Genomic DNA, 6,782 nt, shown 5'->3' with positions numbered 1-6,782 from the left:
TCATCGTTTTCAATAATGATGACTGGTAAGTAAGAGGGGAGTAACAGGTTTTCTAGTTAGCCTTTTAAGGTGTTGCAAGCTCTAACAAATCCTTATAACAAATGTTTCTTTTGTCTTGGTTGTTGGCAGTTTGAACTTAGCATTCTCCACCGTACAGGGAGCACGTCTCACTGTCTCAGGTTAGCTCTTGTAGTACAAGGCTACTTATACTTGTAGTACAAATGCTCTTACTATTTCCCAGTTCCTGGCCTTGGCTGTATCACTGAAGACAGTGTTCAGCCAGCAACTTGTGAACTTAGAGTGGATGAAGGAACTTTGTGACTTGGAGATACAGTCCGGAAGTGACACTTCTGAAAACTGTGTTGTGGTCTTATATGCAAGAGCAAGATAATTTAAGTGAGCGTGAGTGTGTCAGTTCTGTAATAATTGGAAGAAGGTCGAGGTGATGCGCAGTTTCAAGGATATAGTGGTTGAGTTCTCAGTTAAATTTGTCTTCCAGCCTACAGTGCTGTCCATCACAGCAGTTCCTTTTGGACATCCTGCAGAGACTTGAGAGGAGTGTTATCAGGGCTGACAGTTTTTTAGGCTGTTTTGTGTGTTATTCTAGGGTACTGTGATGTCAGGAATAAAGCATCGGCAAAGAATCTGGCATTTCTCAACTATCTTTAAGCTCCTTAAAAGAACAGGTTACTAACAAGAAATAGTTCTGAGAACTTGTAACGGGATAACCAAAAAAAAGGTAACTGGAGTTTAGGAGGGAAAAACGAAAATTGCACTAGAGTGCGATCTGAAGTTCTGGAACTGAAGTCCTAAAGTTCCTGGAGAATGGGAACACCCAAGCTACTGGAAAATACTTAAATGTTACTGTGCTAATTATTTACATAATTATTTTTCTTCACTGTAAATGAATATAATTCTGAATTATTAGAACCAAATTCTTATAAGTGCCCTTAATGTGAAAGAGCTCACAAGAAAAACTGTTTTAACTAGTGTGTTGTTAACCAGACTTAGGATGCCTGAGCACAGGACGAACCTTTGGTGTTTTTCTAGACTCTAGTTAGTAGTCCTAGAGTATTGTCATTTTGTGGGAGAACAGATTGTGGAATGCCCAGAGAAGTGCTGCAGAATAACAACTCCAGAATTATCTAACATCCAGGGAGGTTTCTAAACATGAGTTGCAAGGCATTTGAGAGTCCAAATAATCTTTATTGCATTTCAACATTTTCCAAAGGTCTTTGAATGTAACTCTGAAGACTGGTCTGCCTGCTGGTACGTACTGTGATGTCATTTCTGGGCAAAATAACAGTGACTCCTGCACAGCAATTGAAGTTCATGTTGCCGCTGATGGCATGGCTAATTTCCTGATCACTAACGAGGATGAAGACCCATTCATTGCGATTCATGTGAATGCTAAATTGTAACCAGATTTGTTGTGCAAGTGTCAGCTCTTCAGGACTTTTGCTAACAGTGCACAAGGTGATCCAATTGTCTTGGCTCTTCAGCACCAAATGAACTGTGATAGAGCAAAGTGTATTAACTTATATTAATGAAATAATGGGTGGCTGCTATACAGAGACAGGAGCTAGTGGTGCTAGTGCAGATCTGGAAGACATGGAAAATGCCTGTTTGTCTTTGTAAGTGTGCTTTATTCAGTTGAAGTACCAATACAAAATGAAAGGAGAAAATTGAAATACTTAAATTTAGATTCTGCTGCTCTGTGCATAAAAGCGCATAGATGTGGTTCCTGTTATGGGGAAGCTGCACTGGAAACTAACAGCATGTCCAAAAATTAGTGGAAGACACCTGTGTGCTGTAACATGGCACAATTCAAGTTGATGCCAAGTTATAACTTGGTTGAAAATGTGTTTCCTCCAATGGTCTGTACATTTACTGTTTCCTCCCATATGCAAGCCTCTGATACTCGAGGTACTGATTCTCTGTATCTAGTGGATAATAAATGGCAATCAAATCAAGGAATAACGCTTCTTTTCCTTAGTGAATTGGATTGTAACCTCATCACATCGGAACGAGTAGCAGTGCAGTGGTAGGTTCTTAAGGTAGCGCAGCAGTCCACTTCCTACACTACAGAAACGCGGGAGAAAATAGAACTGATGGAAAGAACCCAAAGTGCCACCTGGGTGAGTACAAATGCTGTATTTCTGAAACAGATACATACATATACAGGTCTATTTCGCAGAACAGCCAGGTTGGGGGCAGTCAACTGTGAGGAGTGCCTGCACACGTGGGGGTTGATCCAATTCCTGTCACAAACCAGACCTGGGGTCTGGGTCAGCAGAGGAAGCTGGGCCGTGCCGATCAGTTAGTCCAGCCTGTGACATCCGTCAGTCTGGCAGGTTGCCTGTTGTTTGGCACACAAAGCGTGGAAAATGACAAAGCTTGAAGTTGCTGACCAACCATTTGGTACCCAGAAGAACGCAGGGGCCTGGTGGAGATCTGGTGGTCTGTGATTCATGTGGGACTGAGGAGGAACGGGACGCGAGGTGGAGGCCGCGCCGCAGTTCCCAGCACTGTCAGCAGATTCTCGAAGGAACTCTTCTGCGCTATCAGAGGAAACAGAAACAATGGTTTGACTGCACAGAGGAAGGTGGGGACGCCCGGTCCTGCTCTTCCCAGAAGTTATTCTCAGTGCTAAAGGATGTTTAGTGCACTATCAGAAGGAAAGGGAAATAAACAGTTTGATTAAAGTTCCACCCACTCACCTTATGACAGGATATAAAGATTACCCCAATTTCATCCCTGATTTGGAGGGAAGAGGGAACAAGAATTGACACCAAATCGTAGGGACAGATTGACGGGTTTGTCCTCCTTATCTCCCACCAGAAGGGACACCCTTTGGTAAGAGTCACGACCTCAGCTATGCTGAGTGTTATACCCGGGAAATTAAGCTTGTAATTGCAATTTTTGTGTGTATATTTATATATATACACACACACACACTAAGACCTATAGGCATCTTGCAGTAGTGTAAGTAGTCTTTTACTGCTGGCAATCTAAAAGAAGCTGTAAAAGTTGCATGTAAATAAACTGTACTATTTGTGCTTTGGTGCATCTGACTATATAAAAAAGCCAACCAGACTGTTCCAGTAACAGACCTTATAGAGCACCTAAATTTTTTCTTTGCATAAAAGTTGGACCGGATCTGTTCCAGTAGCAGGCCTCACAGATTGTTTGAAAAGCTGTTTGTTTTGGGGGTTTGGGTATTGTTTGGGTTTTTTTGTAAAGCTGCCTAGCCCCACAGCCAGTGTAGGGGATGATAGTCATGGTAATAATTGACTTCCTCATACTGTAAACACCCAGTTTACAGTCAGCTCGCACCTGTACAAATCAAAACCACAGATCGTCTATTGATAGCCCCAAATATCCAAATATTGCTTAGACCTCATTCCCCTTGCTCGCTGCGGGCACCGATGCCTTGCTGAGGGCAGGGGACCTGCAGACAAGACGCAGCCCCTGGATCTGCTCACTGGAGTGGTTCCAAAGATTGGGAAACCTGTTGTTTGCTCCCAGCATCAGGTCAGGGAGCCCTCAGGCTCCTTTGAAACAGGCCGGCTCCACTTGTTTGTGCAAAGCGTAGTGGCAAAGGGGTGGGTTCACATCCTTGTTGTGCTAGACCGTCCCCAAGTCAGTTTTCAGAAAGGCATGAGTTGTCATGTAGCATGGGATAGAGGCAGTGTCCCGGCGTCTGAAAATCTGCACTCAAGGTGATGAATACATCTCTGCTGTGGCAGCTGTCGTGATTTTTTTAGGTCCTACAGCTATGACAGCTTAATATTTTCTTGTACTGGCTCTTTCTCTGCTTCTCTGAAACCACTTTTTGCCACTTTTCCTGGGATTTCCGGCGGACTCACTATTGCAGGTACCACTGAAATCTGAGAATTCCTTCTTTCCTGAGAGGCAGTCATTCTCCACTTTTTGGCATGTTATGATGTCTGGTGAGTAGTAATAAATGCAGACTTGGTCTTTTTTTCTTTTCTTTTTTTTTTTAAAGATGATAATTCAAGTCTACTATCTCTGCTGGAAAATTTTTAAGACTGTCATCTCCCTTAGTCTTTCACGTTGTTTTCAGTAACCTGTGTGGGAATGACTGAAGGCTGTTTTTAATACTTAACCACCTCCTCATACCCTTCAAGCCATTGTTATGACAGAGCACAACAACACTGGTCATTCATTTGGTCAAGCTAAATAGCTGTGAGGCAGATGGTTGCATTGGGGTTGTTCTGACTGTGTCAGAGCCCAGTGCTCCTCTCACCAGCTTCTTTAAGATATTCAACATATGAAGCTTGTCATCTTTAATATCAAACTTATTTGACAATAATTGATGCTAGATACTTTTTCCGACTCAGCAGAGTGATGCAAAATATGCAAAATATTCCGGAATCACTATACAAATGTAAGTTACACTCAGCAAAATGTAACAATTACAGTGTGCTGTTCCATCACAATATCAATGTGATCTGTATTGCTGATGCCTACAATCCACTCATCATCAGCATGCTGGGCATCCCCAGTCACTGAAAAAGAATTTGTGGGTTGAGACCAGCTAAACCCCATTGCTATCTTTGAAAATCTTTGGTTAGTTGTTTAGTTTTTATAATCTCCATTGTGCTGAGCCATGTGTACACGCCTCCCCGTGCTGGTCTGGATAAACCATTCACACTCTTTTAATTAACGGAGAGTTAAACAGTTACACTATCAGCTGATGCACTCATCTGACACAGCTGTTTATCTAGAATAAAGGCTGCTCTCCAGCCTTCTTTGTGTTGAGATCAAGTCAGCATTCTTTGCAACCTTGAGCCTCACAGGCAATTCACTCTTGCCAGTTTCCTCCGAGCCCTCTTCCTTTGGAGGATTTGTTGGACAGTCACATGTGCTGGTAGGTCTTGTGTACACCTTGACACTGCAGCAGTGTGATGGGAAAATGCTGCTGTTGCAGCATGGTCTCGATTGTGTATTCAGCTGACAGAGCTGTGCTGTGACCAAGTAGGGCCATGTAAGAGCAAGCCTGGGGTTTTTTTGTTTTGTTTCTTTGTTTGTTTGTTTGTTTTTTCCAGGTTTGCAATGTAAAAGCTTGCAGAGAAAAGCATTTCATTTCAATTTAATTCTTCACAACCAGGATTTCAGTAATTCTGGGGGATCAAATGGGTTAAAACGTGGGATTTCAAAATAAAAAAAAAATCATAGCATCATAGAATGGTGAATGTTGGGACCTTGAAGATCATCTAGTTCCAAGCCCCGTGCTGTGAGCAGGGACACCTCTCTCCCACCAGCCCAGGTTAATCCAAGCCCCATCCAACCTGGCCTGGAACAGCTCCAGGGATGGGGCATCCACAACTTCCTCGGGCAGCCTGTGCCAGCGCTACACCACTCTCATGGGGAAGAATTTTTTTCCTCTTATCTAATCTAAATCTACCCTCCTGCAGTTTCAGGCTGTTGCCCCTTGTCCTGTCACTACAGGCCCTTGTAAAAAGCCCTTCTGCAGCTTTCCTGTAGCCTCTTCCATGCATTGGAAGGCTGCTATTAGGTCACTCCGGAGCCTTCTCTTCTCCAAGCTGAATAATTCCAGCTCCATCAGCCTGTCCTCACAGCAGAGGTGCTCCAGCCCTCTCATCATCTTTGTAGCCTCCTCTGCACCTGCTGCAGCAGATCCATGTCTTCTTTGTACCATGGGCTCCAGAGCTGGTCACAGCACTCCAGGTGGGGCCTCACCAAAGCCAAACCTCTCCGAGGTCTCATCTGCCTAAAGCTTCAACTCCCCTGGAAATCAGAACCAATTTGTTAGGCACCTGCCGTTTGTACCATATTGAAAGACACACTTTGTTTGAAACTACACATTAAGTACTTTCTACCTGGGGTTCTATCTCAGGAAGACTCAGAAATCATCGCTGCCGGATGGCCACCTTCTCTCCTGCCCTGGACGATTTTCTCAGCATGCTAAAATGCTGCAATCTGCTCAGCCTGAGCTGCTGAAGAGTTACGGGAGAGCTCCCAGTCCCCTTGCCAGTGGGTTGGCCATCCCTTGCACTGGGCTGTCAGGAGTGGGTCCTTACTCTCCCTGGCTGATAGCAGTGTATTTCAGTGGAAAACACATGTCATTGGGAACTGAGTGTTATATCATCTTAGCAACAGAACCCCACAGGGCATAGTGGTGTAAAAATTAAACTCGGGCACGTTTGGAATCAGAGGGGATCCTGTTCTCACTGAATTGGTAATCACAAGGTGCAGTCATCTCGCAGGTTCCTTACTGTTAGCGAGCAGGCAAGGTCATTTGTAGTACTTCACTATGTCATTGCTGTGGTGGAAAAAGAGACCTTTAATAAGGTCTGTGATATGAAAATGAACAGGTGGGCAAATGGGACCTGCTTCTGTGTTTTGTCCTTGAAGACAACTTCTGGGAAAGAGAAGGATGCAAGTGACATATTCAATGGCATGGCTACTTTCAAAAAGAACATATTAGAGGCAATTTGTGTACAATGTGCACTGATGTTTCTTTATTCTTCACAGAATCACAGGCATTGGAAGGGACCTTGAAGGATCATCTAGTCCAGCCCCCCATGGAGTAGATGTGCCATTTTGCAGAGTTGTTTTTTCTCACAGATGGTCATCAAATGTCAGGGTTTTTCTGGTCTTTGTATTCTCTCAGAGTATTGTTTTATCACTGACATGACTCGGGCTTAGTCATGGAGCATTGTTGCTGAGACTGATCTGAAATTATGTCACGAACATAAGTCAGAGGTTTTCTGTGATTTTTTTTTTTGAAGGAG

The sequence above is a fragment of the Apaloderma vittatum genome, unplaced genomic scaffold (genome assembly GCF_000703405.1).
Source record: "Apaloderma vittatum isolate BGI_N311 unplaced genomic scaffold, ASM70340v1 scaffold12169, whole genome shotgun sequence".
Lineage (NCBI taxonomy): Eukaryota > Metazoa > Chordata > Aves > Trogoniformes > Trogonidae > Apaloderma > Apaloderma vittatum.
This window is presented reverse-complemented; position numbering follows the sequence as displayed.